The sequence below is a fragment of the Theobroma umbraticum genome, unplaced genomic scaffold (assembly GCF_002168275.2).
Source record: "Theobroma umbraticum cultivar Fairchild unplaced genomic scaffold, ASM216827v3 scaffold_30.0, whole genome shotgun sequence".
Lineage (NCBI taxonomy): Eukaryota > Viridiplantae > Streptophyta > Magnoliopsida > Malvales > Malvaceae > Theobroma > Theobroma umbraticum.
The window spans coordinates 14,836,451-14,856,097 of NW_018397254.1; the positions used below are offsets into that span (position 1 = coordinate 14,836,451).

The 19,647-nt window shown below is 33.0% G+C and overlaps 1 non-coding gene across 1 annotated transcript; it reads right to left on the reverse strand.

Annotated features, from left to right (window-relative positions):
• Window positions 1-5,242: 5,242 nt before the first annotated feature.
• LOC149527803 (small nucleolar RNA R71) lies at window positions 5,243-5,349 on the reverse strand. The gene has a single exon (XR_016352292.1). It is a non-coding gene; the product is annotated as a small nucleolar RNA R71 (small nucleolar RNA).
• Window positions 5,350-19,647: the final 14,298 nt, after the last annotated feature.

A 19,647-nucleotide genomic window follows, 5' to 3' on the forward strand; every position in this document is an offset into this window, starting at 1 on the left:
ATTCACCACCTTATTCCTCCAATCACTTTTCATGCACAAACTTTGTTTAATATTTTATTAAGCCACTCTTCAAACCATTCAAGACACATGTATCTATGTCTCCCTTTCTTGATTTGGCCACTTAATGCACCAATCCTTTTTCATGCAAACATGTTTAAGCCTATCCTTCCTTTTTACTTCACATTATAGGGGCCTCACATGTTCCCCACTAACTTCCTTCTTTTTGCATGCCATCATTTACATATAATAGTAAATTTTACATGCACATCTTATTATCTCACATAATCTAACTTCCTTTAGTTAGTTAATGTCCACTTAACTTCAAATATTGTAATTGCACATATGTCCTCAACTTTTCCTTATTTACCATTTGTTCCACTAAACTTTTCATTCTTGCAATTTGGTCCTTTAATAATTTCTTTTGAATTTCAATTTCCTTCTATCTTTCTTCTCTTACACGTGTGCAAATAAAATATCAACTCCGCACTATACCAAAATGTCACTATTCTATTTAAATATATATTTATCCACTCATCTTTTTGTTAATAAAGGCACGTGGGCTCGCTTACATCATTTTTCTTCAAAATTCATTCTTACTTCTTCTACCCCACTTACATTAGTCATATACTCTTTCTTCATGACTAATTTCAAGCACAGATAAAATATTAATATTTTGATATTATTTTATTAATAAAAATTATTTTATTCCAAAATCCTTCACTTGACTCCTCGGGTTCCAAAATGTATCACTTGTCACTTCCGAATTGTCTTTTTATCTCGTTAATTCATCCTAGATAAAATATTATTATTTAATTATTTTGTCATCGCGTACAAAATATTTTATTCTAAAATATTCATTTCGCCTGTCACTGATCTTTCGCACTTAAATTTATATCCATTAACCCTCCGCCTCATTGATGAGATTATATTGGCTCTTATACGAGGGTACGAGGTGTTACAATTTGAAAGCTGAAAAATATCACCTTTGTTCATAAAACTTAAATCCAAGCTTCAAATCTTCCAAAATGATGATTTAGGTGAAAAGTGGGTTTGGAAGAGTCTAGAGTTGAAGGAAAACTGAGTGGAGGCAACCTTGAATGAAAAACTCTCAAAGTAAAGGTCATATTTATACTACGAGATCTGAAAATACCCTTTTACCCTTTTTATTTTTTTGAAAACAATGTAATGTATCCATACATTTAGGCCATGTATCGATGCATTTGGTTTTGGAAAAATTCTATTGATACATCATGAACATGTATCGATACATGTTCATCAGAAGCCTTTCTAGGCTAAATGTATCAATACATTATGAACACACATTGATACATTTGAGACACACATTGATACATTTGAGACAAAATGTAGTTTCTGAGATAAATTGCTTACAAAAGCTTACTAAGCTTTTTTACGTTTAATATCATTTAAGTGAATGTCCTCATTTGTACATCTTTCCTTCTTACTCTCTATTTACTTTTGATATTTAATATAAATAAGCAAACACCCTCAATTTGAATTCAATAAAAATACAAAAAAATCAAATTCCACAAGAATCAAAACCCAAATTTTGGTTTCAAGGACAAAATCAAAAAAGTTCGATTGAAATTGAAATTGTGCCTCTCATTTACCATAGCAAACGTACTTCAAAAATTATTAAAAAATCATTTCTAGTTATCTAAATATCAAGGTAACCATTACTGCCATTTTTTATTTTCAATGGATTGTTTTACAAAAATAGAATATTTTGACCCCTTCCAAACTTAGAAATATTTTTGCTTCAATAGTGATAGCCAACAAAGGTGATAATGAATTCTTTTTAAAGATTAAAACTAAATTTGATATTCAAAGCTTGAAATCTACGTGACTAAAGGATTTCCTAATTTATTCTCCTAAATCAAAGAGGGGTTTCACATCTCGAGACTTTCTTTTTTGGCAACATTGTCTCGATAACTCATGTGAGGTCTTGAGACTTTCTTCCCATGAAGGATGTCTCGATACCTTTTGGCTAGGTCTTGATACCTTGGGTCCATAATGCTATTTTTAAATGAAAATCAAGTCCTTTAACCTTCATTTGAAATCCAATTTCCCCAAAACTTATATGAAAACATTTGAAGGATATTCTTAAACTAAAAGTTCATAAAATCATATATAAAACTTTTAAACCTTAACTCATCAAGTTAGTTACACCTAAGTTCTCTAGTTTAGGGGTGGGATTTCACATGACGTGATGAAAATTCAAGCCAAATGATAGCCATTCAAAACATACTAAGAGTATATGGTTCCCTTTACAATTTATGTAAATCATATTATAGCTCACAAGCTAAATAACAATCATTCAAAATGAGCCAAAGGCACTTAATCCCAATCATTAAATTCTCAAAACATGCTACAGCATGTTACTCAGGCATTATCCACAATTCAAACTCAATTCACATTTTGAAGACTAGAACATTGAAAGGTTTGTTCCCCACAAAATCATTTTTATACATATATAGGTATATTTACATAGCATATATGAGTTTCAAAACCATATTCAAAACATGGTGTGGTCGATTTTGAACATACAAGAATACATATAGAACAACTAAAATAAACAATAAGTCTAGAATCGTATCCCATAGAGATTTGTTTCTAAATCTTCACTAAGTACTAAAATTATGACAAATTAATCTTATTTAACAAAATTTTTTAAAGAATTAATTAAAACTAAATTAAAGAAAACATTAAATTAATTAACAATGACTAAAAATTTACTTGTGAAAGATAATAGATTAAAACCTAAGATTATGGGTTCATTCAACTCTTTATCTGAAACCAGCTTTTCCTATTATTTATTCTTGGGTGGTTTTACTAAACTAGAATCTAAAGCTTTGTACAAGTCTCCGTCAAGATGCTTGCACAAATACCTAACTTAATTGGGTCACTAGATGTCCATAGTAATCAATTAAATAAGGTTCATTAAGCTAGTGTTCTAATTTGGCTATGTATGGCAATTGGTGTATGCTTACCCGAATCACAAATTAGATCACCTAAATGACGTGAACATACACTATTCAAATATTAATCCAATCTTGAATCTCTTAGTTGAGTCTCAACTAGATTCATAAATCAGTTAATTGTTGACTAGACAATCAAAACCATTAAAAATGGATTTGAATAAGCAAAACTATAGCCATTCATAGTAAATAAAAGAGAAATTAATATTCAACATACATGTTGAAATCCACCATAATCCTAGAAAAATAATTTAGCTTATAGCATCTAATAAAAACTTCATCCAAAGAAAATTAGCCATAAATCCAAGTTAAAGAAAATAAGAAAAAAACAAAAGTAGAGAGAGAAAACTAACAGTTGAAAACTAATAGCTCCAATTCTCTTGCTTTCATGCTTTGTTTTTTGCTTTTTTTCTCTAGAGAAATTGCTTGCTACCTATTCCCTTTAAAACCATAGAAAAAGGTCCCTTAAATAGGCTTTAAATAACCAAATTTCCAAAATCCCAATCAATAGTTTTATTTTTGGAAAACTGTGCAGTGTCATTTTTCTAACGCCACAGCTCTAGATTCTTGATGATTTTTCTCTATGATCCCATTCAAAACTAGGAAATGTAGCAAACATGAAATTGTATCTTGGTTTCTTATCTTTCCAATAGCTCAAGAAGCACATCAATGGGACTTCTAGAGTGAAAGATATGCTCAAAATACCACAGCATATTGAATCCATAAAGACTGTTTTAGTTCTCCAACTTGGATAAGGATTTGGACCATGATCAGATTAGAAATAGGCAATGTGATAAAAATCAAAGTTGTTGCTCTTCCTATCTTTCTAATGGATGAAGAATCGTATCAATTGGACTTCTTTAGCTCAAGTTATCCTTAGAATACTATAGCATGTACGAATGATACCGTCACCATTCTTACACAAATTTTCATCAAATGAGCCTTTCTCATCAAATTTTCTACAAAAGCAATAAGAAAAATCAACAATAACTACTCATAAAGTAATTTAAAATAAAATAACATAAAATTACATTAAAATAATGTAAATCAAACTAATCAACATGTAATCTAACTTAATTATGACAAAAACTTAATTACTCCAATTCAAGCCTAAAGTCTCAAAAACTTAGATATTTAAGCTCTCAAAAGTGCCAAAATAACTCTATATAGTAGAGTTATCACATTGTAATCAATAATAATGCAATCCACAAATGTCAGATTTCCATCAAAGGCAATCCTAATGCTATTCCAAATATGCTTATGTATTTATATATCAAAATACTTTGAAAACGTTGTAACCACTCAGCTATACGAAGCATGCCTTATGCTCTAGCATATTTAGATCAATACTCAACCTTTCAAATGTAAAACTTCTCCAACAACACCTATTCAAGATTAATCCATTGTTAATACCTTGTTCTTTAGACATAATCTTCATCAATAACCTTTAATCTTTCCACCAATTCCATTTCTCAAATCCAAAAACCAGTAGGTAAAATCTAATCTAACTATGAGTTAATCAACAACTAGTTCGAGAGTTTTGAGCAACTTTACATTGGTGAGCTTAAGAATACCAAAACAATTCCAAAAACCTAGGTTTTTTGGCACCATTGCCAAGGATTGTTTTCTATAACTTTTTTCTAATATTAATACCAAGTAAATTTAGGCTTAATTCCAAATTTAGTTTTTCTTGTTTTCAGGTATCTTTGGTTGTTGTATGAAAACAGAAACTTAAATCATATTCCTCTTGATCTAGAGACAAAATGAACTTTTAGAAGACTTCGACAGGAAAATTTGCAAGTTCAAACTTTAAATCAGACAATGGCTAAAGATAATAATAATAATGGTAACAATGATGTCAATCATGTTCTTGAAGAGAACAAAGCCTTGCGAGATTATGTTGTTCCTCTCTTACAAGGCTTGCACCAAAGCATTAGAAGACTTCCCATTAATGCAAATAATTTTGAAATCAAGTCTGCTTACATTCAAATGATTCAATCTTTAATTTAGTTTGGTGGGTTACCTAGTGATGTTCCTAATTCTCATCTTGTGAATTTCCAAGAAATTTGTGATGCTTTTAAATACAATGGGGAGACTAATGATGCTATCAAATTAAGACTCTTTCTTTTTCAATGAGAGATAAGGCAAAGAGCTAGCTCAATTCACTTCTAACTGGATCTATTACTACATGGGAGGACTTGGCTCAAAAATTCTTAGCAAAATTCTTCCCACTTGCCAAAACTGCAAAGCTAAAGAATGATAGAACCTCATTCACACAATTTGATGGTGAGTCATTATGTGAGGCTTGGGAGCTATTTAAGGATCTACTTAGAAGATCTTCACACCATGGGATTCCTCAATGGCTACAAATTCAGACATTCTATAATGGGTTGTTAAGTTCAATCAAATCTATAATTGATGCCGCTTATAGTGGGGCATTAATGGGTAAGAATCCTAGTGAAGCTTATAACTTGTTGGAAGAGATGGCTCCTAATAACTACTAATGACCTTCAAAAAGCTTTAGTTCTAGAAAAGCTGTTAATGTTTATGAGATTGATATATTTAATGCCTTTACTACACAAGTAGCTACCTTGACAAATAGATTTGATACAATAGGGATTAATGTTGTCCAAAACTTCTTTGTAACATGTGACTTGTGTGGGGATAGCCATTCTAGTGATCAATGTCCATCTAATTCTGAAGTAGTTCAGTTTGTTGGGAACTTCAATAGGCAATAGAATAACCCATATTCCAACACTTATAAACCTAATTAGAGGAACAATCCAAACTTCTTATTGATGAATAACTCAAGACCTTTCCACAATAAGCTAGACCACCAATCCTTAAAAAGAAACCATCAATGGAAAAAATGTTCATGCAATTTATAGCACAAACTAATGAATACATGGCCAAGAATAATGCATACATGATAAAGAATAATGCCATCATTCAAAATCAAGCAACATCAATTCGCAATCTTAAGACACAATCAGGCCAGTTAGCTAATGCCAGCAACAATAGACCTCCAGGTACATTACCAACCGACACTGAGCCCAATCCAAGAAAAAAAGGTATGAAGCATTGCAATGCATATTCTCTCTAAAATGGAAAAGAGGTAAGAGAAAACAAAGTAAATGGTAGTGATTTTCAATTTGAAAATTTGGTTAAGCCTATTGAAAAAGATGTTGAAAATGAAATTGTGATTGAAAATTTTGATAAAAAATTTGAAGAAAATTTGTCACGACCCAAACCGGGGAGCCATGACCAATGTACAAGTTTAACAATCAAGGCCCACAAGACCCACACAAGCCTCAGAAGTTTAAACAAATCATACCATCCACAATTAGCTAGGGGTTTCCACATCAAATACATTCATAATATAACTTAAGTTGAAATACGTACAAGTTGCCCTTAGCTTATGACTTATACATTTTACTAAAAATATACACAAACCATACATTCGCTAATAGATGAGTTGATCTCATACAACCCTTAACACAATAACAGCATGTGGCAATGTAGTGCTAACACATACGAAAAAATAAACTAGGAGCGAAAAACCCCAATATCAAACTCAACGGAGGGGACCTATCGAATAGGAGATCTACCAAACGTCAAAATTGTCTACCCAAAGGACAACACTAGCCACGCAGTGCCTAGTGGCTTATTTACAACAAATGAGTGAGTCATCTAATACTTAGTAAAAGGTGTAAATAAATCAAACATATTAATGCTGAGAAACATGTACATTCATATATTTCATTATCAATGCAAACAAATTATTCTAACAAGCATTTCTAATATTAGGGGCATATCATTCATAACTAAGAATAATCCACAAAACCCACAACTCACACATGTGCCACTATGTCTCCACAAATAGTGCATATTGAGTTAGGCTTACCCCAAAGCCATTATAAAGTTAATCTCCAAGCTTACCCCGAATCCATCATAAAGTTAATCTCCATAGGCATCACCCTAGTTTCCAATGCATCACGTCAAATTCAAACTTATCTTTGCCTATCTAAAGCTATGTCATATCACTCATAATTCAAAACATAATTTAAGAGTGGTCTTTCCTTGACATAATCAAATCATATGCAATGGCTAACCGATAGAGTTAAAGCACGTTTAGGGCTAAGTCACTAGCAAAGAGTTAGATTAAGCACAATGCCAAAGCAACTGACGGAGAACAAATTAGGCTTAATGCCAAAGCAACTAGTGGAGAATCAAAGTCATCATTCGAAGATACTCGACAGATGGCATCAAAGCATTGCAGATAAGAATCACAAGTGGTTTCTACCACCATCTTTACTAGCCACCATCCCTATAAGGATAGAACATAGTCATAAGGGATAGGACTCCACTCATCCTTAAATTAGATCAACATTCAGAATCCTTATCATTATACATAACACAAATCTACAATCAAGGTTGTCATGCTTTTGATATCCCATAATACCATTCACATCATAGATCACTCTCAATGAGCTTCAGATTCCAATCAACTCAATATCATTCTAGGTGCCTTTAATTCTCTAAGGCATCGAATATTCATCATCTTCTGAGAGGTTAAGTGTCTTGAGTAAACTACTCTTAGACATCTGTCATATTCATAAGACCGCTAGTCTATGCTCAAACATACACCACCATGTGGTTTGCACTAAGGCACACACATACACATCACATATAAAACACACACACACACACACACATATATATATATAATTTACTGCCTAGGCATATCCATCTAGCCATTCACGTACATATATGTCCTTCATGTACCATGGTAATGCATTATTCAATGCATGATGTGTTACATACATTTAAACAAATAAATAAGCCCACTCATAGTGACAAACGAAGTCAATTCCCATAGCCAAGCTCAACGTTCAAGCCTCCAATAGCTCTTTAGCTCATGAACATGTTAGTGACTCTATTTTGCCCTTTAACATATCATATAATTATTTCTTAGCTTTTGAAGATTTTTAGACTAGGCTTTATTTCAACTACTCATAGTTATAAAAGCTAGGTTTCAAGTCTTAAGTTCAAAAGCTTAAATATATACATTTAATGTTGGGTTGCCCAAATCTCCACTCCAAACTTCCATCTAACTTAAGGGAAAAATCACCTAAAGTTGGAGAAAATAAATTTCTAAATTAGTAACTAATCAAATAAAAATCAATCAATAAAAAGGTGTAATCTTACCTCTAGAAGGGTTTCCCAAGCTTCAATCTACTTTAAATGTGCTGCAAAATCCATTTAAGGCTTAGAGTTTCAAAGGGTGGAGAGTAAGGAAAGTTTCTTTTTTTGATTTAAAATGGGCAAGTGGCTAAGACCTATTTTTATTTTTGCATTTTTGGACTGATCTATAGATAGATAAAAAGCATCTATCGATAGATCCCACAAAACTTTTTAGGCATTAACCTTCATCTATCAATAGATTTCTCACATCTATCAATAGATGATGTACTAGACCCTTTCATATTTTTCCCATTTAGCTATCTATCGATAGTATCAATAGATTTTGCAGATCTATCAATAGATGCTTCTCAATTTGGTTTCTATTAAGATTATATGACTATCTATTGATAAATTCAATGGATCTATTGATAGATTTCACCCAAACCACTTCATATACCCACAAGCTTATCATCATTCTCTAGCATCGTTTTAGTCTTCCATCAAGCTTTCAAAGTTGAATCTTTGCTTCAATCAAGTTGAAATTTCTTCTTTCTCTACACCTAAGCTAAAATCTCTAGCATCTAGCCTTTGTGAGGCAAATCTTTTCTATTACTCCTTTGTACACATATTTTGTAAAGGTTCTAGCTTAATCTTGAAAAGTTATCTTGTAAGGGTTATCGTTTCCCATTTAAAAAGTATGAATGGCTTTGAGGATTGTGTACGGCTACCTCTTGATCCTGTAAAAAGTCATTTGAAGGGTTATCATCTTTTATTAAAAAGCAAGAATCCCTTTGTAGATTATGTGAGGGTTCACTTCCTTTTAAAAAAAATAAGAATCCTTGATAGTGGATTGCAATTCCTTGGTTACTGAGGTATTAAATGTAGGCATCGAAAAAAATCGAACCATTATAAATTTTCTTGTGTTTCTTTTTAATTTTCAACACCATTATTTATTGCCTACATTAGCCTTAGGAAATTAGTTTTACATTGATTTATCATTTTATTCTTGGTAAAGTATTTTTATTTTTTCTTTACATAGCTAGAATTTAACTTAAGAAAAATATTCAGTTTGTTATATTGTTTTAGTACTTAAGTAATTTATTGTTGAAAATTTTTTTTGGTGTTGGAAAACATTTTTGGGTGAAAACATTTTCACCTTTATACTTAGATTTTCAAAGAAAATTTTCTAAATACCAATTCACCCCTTCTTGATATGTTATGGTTTGAGACTTTTACACTAACACTAGCAAAATCTACCTTTAGAGGCACTATTTCTATCTTTGTAAAGGTTTTAACTTAGCCTTGAAAAGTTAGTATAGGTTTATGGTGATCCCATAAAAACCATGGGTTTGTGGTGAACCTGTTAAAACCATGGGTTTATGGTGAACTCGTTAAAACCACGAGTTTGTGGTGAACTCGTTAAAACCATGAGTTTGTGGTTGAACTTGTTAAAAGTCATTAAAAGGGTTATTACTTACCGTTAAAAAGTAAGAATCCTTTTAATAGAATGGAAATTCCTTAGTGAACCAATGGAGTGGATGTAGGAACTTGAAAATCCGAACCACTATAAATCTTTGTTTCTTGATTTACTTTTATGCTTTGTCATTTATTGTTGAAACTCTATTTTAGAAAAATCATTTGTTTCCATTTTAACACAAGTAGAAAATTTATTTTGAAGAATTTTTTTTTTACCTATTGTCTTCATTTTATCATTGTTTTGCTTTACTATATTTCATTCCAAGACAACCCATTTCATAAAGAGTTGGTAGTTTGATTCATACTTTTAACATCTTAGTTTTGCCTCTTTATTGAGTCTTTCTTTATCATCAATACACTTTTTCGTTTAAAAATAATTTTATTGTGCTACACTTATTTGATTTATACTTTAAAAACATTTAAAGCATTTAAAAATAATCATTTGCTTGCATTTGATTGAGTAGTTTTGTAAAAGATTTACATATGCATCATAACTCTCTTTAAAATTCTTTAACATATTTTGAAAACAACTTTATTAGTCAAGGGTTGACTATAAGACTAGCAAAGTCAACCACAAGGTTGTCATATTGCTTTAAAAACAAGTTCTTCATGAGCATAGTTGACTAGAAAATTTTAATGGTCGACTACAACAATGTTTTCTAGTTTCTCAAGTTCAATTTTTTTTAAAAAAAAAACTAATTCACCTATTTTTAAGATATTTTCATTGAGCTAACTATCCTAATAATTGGTATCAGAGGTTGGTCTCAATTTTGTAAGTCTAATCACCTTTGAATAAAGATCCTTGTTAGATCTAAGAGGAAAAAAGAGATGAGAAATCGAGTATGCTAGAACAAGGAAGAACAACTTGAAGATTAGAGCTCTCTAAACACACAAAATGAAAATGGGTGGCTTTTTTTTCAAATATCTCTCTATGCTTTCAAATTTAAAAGTTTTACCTGAGATTATTTGACTTAGCTTGTTTTCTGAAAGGTGTTTCCATCTTTGGTTGAAAATGTTTTGTTGTTTATTCTTTCTTGAATATTGAGTGCATAATTTTTTCTTAAGCTTTATTGACAAACCTTGATTATGCAAATTGATTTAAATGATGTTAATGTTACAAAGGCTCGTGCATTAATCACAGACCCCCAGGCTTGGGTCATGACAAAATTGGTATGAGAGCGTCTAGGTTAGAGAGTCATGGGTAAATTTATGCTAGTCAACGGAATGTCGGGATTAGTTTAGAATTTTGTTTATGGTTTATAACTATAGCATTAATTATGAACAAAAGGTGCATGAATTCTCAAGTCTTAGCTTAAAATGGATGAGAGAGAGGCTTTCTATGAAATCCCTACTAATAAACCTACCCATGAGATTTTTGAAATCTTGAACATGGTATTACTTCATCTTGGAACAGGATGTCGCCTAAGACGAAAGCTGCCTCAAGGACCATGGAAGAGCAAGATGCATTGAATAAGCCTATGGAAGCACCAAGAGTGTCCACATCAAGGAGCCATGGTAGAAGTAGAGCAGCTAGACACCCTCGACATGCGAAAACCAGTTATGTGTTTACTGGTGATGAAAATATGGGAGCTAGGGATAACTACCCTACAAGAAGAGGTGTTGTCAGTTAAAATTCTATTACACAAGTATCCGTATTGAATAAATAGTATATAAGAAAGCAGAGTATCGATCCCATAGAGAATTATCTAAAATTTTACTAAATACTAAATTATAACAATTTTCTATCCAAATCAAAATTAATTAATTAACTAAAACTAATTAACCAAAAATTTAGAGTAAAAGAAATATCAAAGTATAATAACTTGAGTAAAGATCAAATCAAACAAGCCTAAGATTACAATATCCCCCACACATCAAATAAATCCTAACTCTTTTCGTTAACTTATTTAATAGGTTGATGGTTAACCTAGAGTCCTCAATTATTTATATGGGTCTCTCGACTCATCTTATAAAAATATCTATTTTTACCAAAACACTATATCTCTATGTGAATTGAAATTAAAATAGACTCATTAAGTTTGGGCTCTAATTGGGCTACATATGGCCTATAGGTATACTGCTATCCTATGCGCAAAATAATTAATATGACCATATGCTATCTCAATTTTACTCTATACTAAACTCCCTTTTTCAAGTTTGTTTAGGTTCCTAAATCAATTTAATTGGTGATTAAGTAATTAAAAGCATTAAGAACAAATTGGAATAAACAATTCAAATCCCATTAAAATAAGTAAGAAAGAGACTAAAAATTTAAAGTTCCATGTTAGTTCAATTGTAATCCTAGAAAAATAAATTTAGCTCATAATATCTAATAAAAACTTCATCCAAATAAAATTAGCTATTAATCCAAGTCAAAGAAAATAAGAAAAACACAAAAGTCAAGAGAGAAAACAAATAGTTTGAGCTTTATGGTCTTGATTCTCCCTCCAATTCTCTTGTTTTCTTGCTTTTTTGTTGGCTCCAAATCTCCAAAATAGTTGCTTGTTTCCTTTTCCTTAAAATCTCTAAAAAAGGTCCCTTAAATAGGCTCTGAGTAACTTAATTTCCAAAATCCCATCAAATTTTTATTTTTGGAAAATCGCCCAAAGCTGCGGCCTTGATTTCTTGGCATTACATCATTGAATTCTTGCTACAGTAGTTCTGTGGCACTCCTCTTATAGCACTACAGCGCTAAGCTCTCAAGAAAATGTGTTGTGTGCTTCCTTTCACCAGCGTTACAGCCTTGTTCTCCCAGTGCTACGACAGTCTTTAAATTTTGAATATGATTTTCACCCTTGTCTATTCTGAACTGGGCAAAGTGGTAAAGAAGAAAGTTTTAACTCTATGTCTTAACTTTCCAATGGCTTAAGAATCATGTCAATTTGACTTCGGGATTGAAAGATATACTCCAAATAATGCATCATGTTTAGTCCACACATACTACTCTCGTGCTCCAACTTAGACAAATATTTTGACCATGATCCAATAAGAAATGGGTGAAGTGGTAAACATAAAATTTGTAGCCCTTCCTCCTTGAGTTTTCATGGTCTAAGAATAACTTCATTTGGAGTTCTGTAGAGAGAGATATAATTAAAATACCAAAATATATACTAATGAAGCCATCAGCATACTTGCACATATTTTCATCAAATGAGCCTTTTTCATCAAATTTCCTACAAAAGTAATACAAGAAACCAGCAATAACTACTTTTAAAGAAATTTAAAACAAAATAACAAAAAATTGAATTAAAATAACTTAAATTAACTACTCAATATGTAATCAAACTTAACTAGAAAAACACCTAAAATGCTAAAATCCAAACCTAAAATCTCAAAAGTCTAGCTACTTAAGCCTCCTAAATATGTCAAAATAACTCTATATTATAGAGTTATCAGGTGTCACCCTAGAAGATTTGGCAACTGGGCTATAAAGTTTCACCAATTAATTCATTGATTTCTACAACAGAAGATCGACATAATCCTAGAAATGGGTTGACTCTAGTTCACAAGATCTAGATTATGTGCCTTAATGTGAATATCTGAGAAGGGCTATTATGGTTTCTTTGGCAAATTTCATGAAATTTCATGAAGCTAAAGCCCTTGTCTTTTACTACTTCCGATGCAAAAGAAAATCTACAAAGATTTGGAAGACATGAAATGTATTGTTTCTACTTTGGGATGCTCCACACATCAATCAATAGAATTAGTCGAATTTAGATTAAAAGAGGTGACTAGAATATGGTTTGTGTCAATTAAGAGAGGTAAACCATTAGGGTCATCCTTAATGTCATGGGAAGAATTTGTCTAAGCTTTCCTAAATCGCTTCTTGCCTGAGAGCATGAGAGATGCTAAGGCATAAGAGATGAGACTTTAAAATAGACCCCAAACATGACAATGACGAAGCATGATGTCTGCTTCACCCAGTTATCGAGATAAGTTTTAATAGAGTAAAAAATGATCAAGAGATTCATTATGGGATTAATTGAATCGCTATCTAGAGTTCTTACCACCCAAAGGTTTGCTTCATATGCAGCCATGGTGGATGTGACTAAAATGATTGAAACTAAGAGAATGGAATCTTGGATGAAAGGAGAAAAAGGTTGAAAAGCTCAAACACAAGGCCAACAAAGCCGTAGAGATTCTAACGTAACTAGGCATCCCACATTTATACACTATCAAAGTCATGACGGACTAATCCTATGCATAAGCCATCAAGAAATAATGATTCATTTAGCTCACCATTTAATCGAGAACAATTTAACGAAGCTTCTAATCTAGGTCATAAGCAAAAAGGTATTTTGTGAAATTATTGAGGAAAGGCACATGGTGGATCATGCTACAGGGTAACTAGTCCATGTTTTGGATGTGATCAATTTGGGCATTCGATGAGGGATTGCCTAATGCAGAGGCCATCGACTGAGGGTGATCATGGATATAAAGGATGATTGACCAATAACCTGTCTAGAACTATGCCGATTGGGAGGAATGTTAAAGGCAATAAAGGTAAGGGTGTTGCCTCATCATCTCAAGGTAAACTAAAACAATCGAGTAGTAATGGAGGAGGTCAAGCTAGGTATTTGCTTTGACACTGCAAAATGCTTAGTCTTCCAATGCAGTGGTCACAAGTACACTTTCTGTTTGTGGTACTGAAGCTTTAGTTTTGTTTGATCCCACATCAACACATTCCTTTGTGTCACCACATTTTGTGCCAAAATTAGATCAATTTTGTTGTAGCATGGAGGGACCTCTAATTGTGACTACTTCATTAGAGGAGATATTTATGATAGAATACGTGTATAAATCTTGTGTGGTTTGCATAAAAGACAGAGACATGTAAGTTAACTTGGTGTTGTTGCTAACTTTAGATCTTAATGTGATTTTGGGTATGGACTGGTTAACCTCTTGTTTTTCCAAGGCAAACTACTACTGTAAGCTTATGAAGTTTAAGTTTCCAGGGAGATCTTTTGTAAGACCCTTAATTTTTAATGTAAATTAAGTAAACTAAGAATGATTTATCAAATATGTGAAGCCTTAAGGACTTTGACGATATGATATGTATGCCAAGCGTTAAAAAGTGTATATTTTGACATTTAGGTAAAATTTTGAGGAAATTTGTTACAAATCTCATAATTTAAGGTGTTGATCTAAGTTTGACATTATATTTGTGAATATATGTGTATGGGATTAAGTTAAATGAATGATTTCAAGTGTTATCTTCACAGGGTATGAACTTAGAGTGTTAGACTTGAATTCTTGGTAGTTTGGGAAGCTAAAAACTACCTACAAGGGAAAATGTATCGATACATCCTCAAATGTATCGATACATTCATGGTAGGATGAACAACACAAGGCCTACAAGAAGGATTGTATCGATACAATTGAAGAATGTATCAATAGATTTGGCCAAGGATGAACATGTATCGATATGTTGTCTAAATTTATCGATACATTTGAAGTAGAAAGCACCTAAGGGAAAAAGTATCGGTACATTTTCTCCATGTATTGATAAATGTTGGGTAGTGAGTCGTTCTATCCGAAATCTATCGATACATTGCCAAATGTATTGATAAATTTAGTTAAAATAAGGGTAATGTATTGATACATTGCCAAATGTATCAATACATTATTGAAGAAAAGAAAAAATAAAAAAAAGATCCAAGCCATTCGGCCATTGAAAACAAAAACCCCCAAACTCTTGCTCTTTCTACCATCGAAAAACCCTAAGCCCTAAATGAATTCTTGAAGCAAATTGGAGCAAATTTGAGCTTGGAAGAAACGTTATTGAGGTAAGAGTAAGCGTTCTTATTGATTATTGTTCGATTTAATTAATTAGATTCTAAGAAATATAGTTTTTCCAACTTTGGTAAATCTCTTCCAATCTATTTGGAATTTGGAACTAAGATTCATGCAATCTAACTTCTAAGGCATAAGTTCAGCTTGTTGTTAATAGATTTAAGCTTAAACAATTGGATTGTTAAGATTTGGTTAATTGTGAAAAAGTTAGCATATTTTGAAAGCCAGGATTTAATTAACAATCGAATATTTTGATGTTTTCTAAGGAGGAAACAAAGATATTGGATGAGTGGGTGAGCTAGACGACTATTGGAGGCTAAAGTTGAGTTCAATAGTGGGTTTACTTCTAATTTGTCACTGTAAGTGGATTTGAATTAAAATGTATGTGATGTATGATGCCTTGATGAAGGCACTGCCATGGTATTAGCATGTATATATGTATATATATGTATATATATGATTACCTAGATGTAAATGCCTAGGCTAGAGAACCAAACTGTGCAATGGGTGTTTGTGTGCTATGATGTGAGCCACATGGTTGGCCTATGCTATGTGTGCCTAGACTAGGATGACTAGAGGCTATAGTGAACCCTAAGAATAGATTACCTAGATGAAGGATATGTTAAAGAGAATTTGATCCAATGATACCTTAGAAATTTAGAGGCACTCAGAACCTAACCGAGCTTAAAGACAATTGAAGCTTGATAAATGTGAATTGAGGTTTGATGGGGAAAATGTTAATGATAAAGGCATGATGGCCTTATTTGTGGATTTATGTTTTTGTTTGAGGGATAAATTTTAGACGTTGATCTAATTTGTGGATGAGTGAAGTTTCAATCCTTTGTGACAATGTGTGGGCTTGTAGAAATGGTGGTAAATAGGGATAGTGGTATTAGTCCCGTTTGTGATTACCAATTACAGTGCTTTGACACCACCCATTTGGGAATACTTCGAGTGATGCCGATTGCTGAGAGATTACTCTGGTTGATGATTTGATTCTCTGCCAACTGCTTTAGCATTGTGCATAATTTATTTTTCGCCCATTGTTTCGACATACGCATGATTTGTTCTCTGTTAGTGGCTTGGCCATTAGCGTGATTTGATTCTCTATTGGTTGGCCACTGAGCGTGATTTGATTGAGTTCAGGGGAGGACCACTATTGACTCAATTTGTATATGATATGAAATAACTATGAGAAGCTTAAACAAAAAAGATATGATTCTGATGTGCACTCTGAAAACTAGAGCATGTTGTGAAGAATGGTTTGAATAACTTTAATCAGCTTCGAGGGTAAGCCTAAGGATATGTATCACGACCTTTGAAGACATTGAGGTTAATGATATGCCCTCATATTAGAGATGTAAAGATAATGATATGCCCTATGTTTGGAGATGTTTGTTGGATTATGTGGCTGCACTGAGAGTGCAATATTTATTATGTGTTTACATATATATATATATATGATTTGGTTTATCATCACTACTCATTGAGTATTACAGCACTCACTCATTTGTGTACCATGTGCAGATAAATAGACCACAGAGGTGCATGGCAAGGGTTATATATAAACGACCAATTTTAGCCTCCAATAGGTTCTAGTTATGTGTCGATCACTATGTTAAAAAGTTGAAGTCTTTCGCTATGGTTATGTATGGAGGCACGATGTGCCATATGAACTTATGTAATGGTTGTTATGTATGAACCCATCTTTAAAGGCCAACGTATGACCTTCTAAACATTTGTATGAATTATGTGCTAAGGGTAATGTATTATATTTAGTTTTACTGTGAATATTTGATTATTGGAATCCTTTAGCATTTGTGTTATTTGATTTTGGACTCTGAGGCTTGCTCGGGTCTAGTAGGCTTGCCTATTGAGCTCGTGCTCTTATCACAGATCCCTGAGTTGGGTCATGACATCATCATTTGTGATATACGAGCATGGTAGCCCAATGTCTACTAGAGTTGTGTCGGACATAGCTACTAGACCAATACCAAGGCAAAAAGGCCAAGGGTACTTAGCGATGACTAAAGACACTTCATTGGATGATGGGAATATGAATTGTGTACCTATAATAGGTGAGTATCTGGATGTATTTCTCAAGGAATTGCTTGGATTGCCTCCCGAGAGGGAGATTGAATTTTGTATTGATTTGATTCCAAATATGCAGCCAATTTTAATACCTCCTTATCGAATAGCACCTACTGAATAAAAAGGATGGTAGCCTTCGTTTATGCATTGACTACTAGCAATTGAATAAGGTCATCGTGAAGAATAAATATCCAATCTTAAGGATTGATGATTTGTTTGATCAGTTGCAATGTGTCGCATGCTTCTTTAAGATTGAATTATGCTCGAGGTATCATCAATTGAGAATAAAAGAATGTGATGTACCCAAGATAGTGTTCCACACACATTATGGACACTATGAATTTCTGGTAATGTCGTTTGGACTCACCAATACACCTGCAACATTCATGGATTTAATGAACAAGGTCTTCCGGATGTATTTGGATAAATTTGTGGTTGTGTTTATTGACAATATTTTGGTGTACTCTAAAAGCCAGGAGGAACATCCATAACATTTGAGGATTGCACTTCAAACCCTAAGAAAGCATAGGTTAATGCTAAATTTTTAAAATTGTTTTAACTAAGTAAGGAATTTCTTAAGGTACGTAGTGTCTGAACAAGGGGTATAGGTGGATCCTAACAAAGTGGAAGCCATGAGAAATGGCCAAGGCCAATGTTTGTAATAAAGTTAGATTTTCTAGGTTTAGTTGGACATTACAGACATTTTGTCAAGGCTTTTCTAAGATTGCATTTCTTTTAACAAGACTGACTTAGAAAGAAGATAAGTTTGATTCGCCTGATGCATGTGAGGATAGTTTTCAAAAACTTAAATTTTATCTCACTTCTGCACCTTTGTTAAGCCTATTGTATAGATCGAAAGGCTATACTGTGTATTGCGATGCATAACAGGTTAGATTAGGTTGCGTGTTGATGCAACATGGAAAGGTTATAATGTACGCCTCACGACTATTGAAGAGGCATGAACAGATATATCCTGCCCAACTTAGAAATGGCTACAATCGTATTTGCTTTGAAAATTTGGCACCATTATCACTATGGTGAAACTTAAAAAATATATACTGATCACAAGAGTTTGAAGTATAAATTTCAACAAAAAGATTTAAATTTGAGGCTGCATAAGTGGTTGGAGCTGTTGAAAGATTATGACTACACCATACTTTACCATCCGAGCAAGGCCAATGTGGTGGCAGATGCCTTAAGCCAGAAATCAATCGGGAGTTTGGCACACATGACAATAGAGAAAAGATCTTTGGTGTGAAGTTTGTATGATCTGGGCAATATGGGTGCCACTTTGAGGTTAATGATTCTAACACCGTGTTGGCACTTTTAGAGTTTAACCCATGATATTGGATCGAATTAAAGCTGGTCAATATCAAAATGAATATATGGTGAAAATATTTGGAGACATGAGCGAAGATGAAGCTCGAGACTCTGTGTATGACATAGACGGTTTAATGAGATATCAATCCCAAATTTATGTGCCAAATATAGATAGTTTGAGAAATGAGCCTTAGAAAAGGTGCATGTGGCAACTTATGCAATACACCCTAAAACCACCTAGATGTATCATGGTTTAAAGTCAATGTCTTGGTGGCCAAGACAAAGGAGACACGTCGTGGAATATGTCTCTAAGTGTTTGACATGCCAGCAAGTGAAGGTAAACATCAAAGGCCTTCAGAGATTGTTGCAACCATTATTAATTCTCGAGTAGAAATGGGAACATGTAGCAATGGACTTTATGATGGGTTTATCGTGAGTTAAGGGTGGATATGATGCCATTTGGGTGATAATTGATCGACTAACTAAATCTACTCACTTCTTACAGATCAAGATTGAGTATAGACCAACTTAATATGCCCAATTATACATAATTGATATTGTAAAGATACATGGTATTCCAATAATGATAATGTCCAACACAGTACCGCAGTTCATGAGTTAATTTTGGAGGAAATTGCAAAAGGCCCTAGGCACAAGATTGGATTTTAGTATGACCTTCCACCCACAAATGGATGGTCAATCCTAATGCACCATCTAGACACTCAAAGATATGTTGAGAGCAATTGTGCTCAATTTTGGTGTCTCTTGGAATTATTACTTGCCTTTA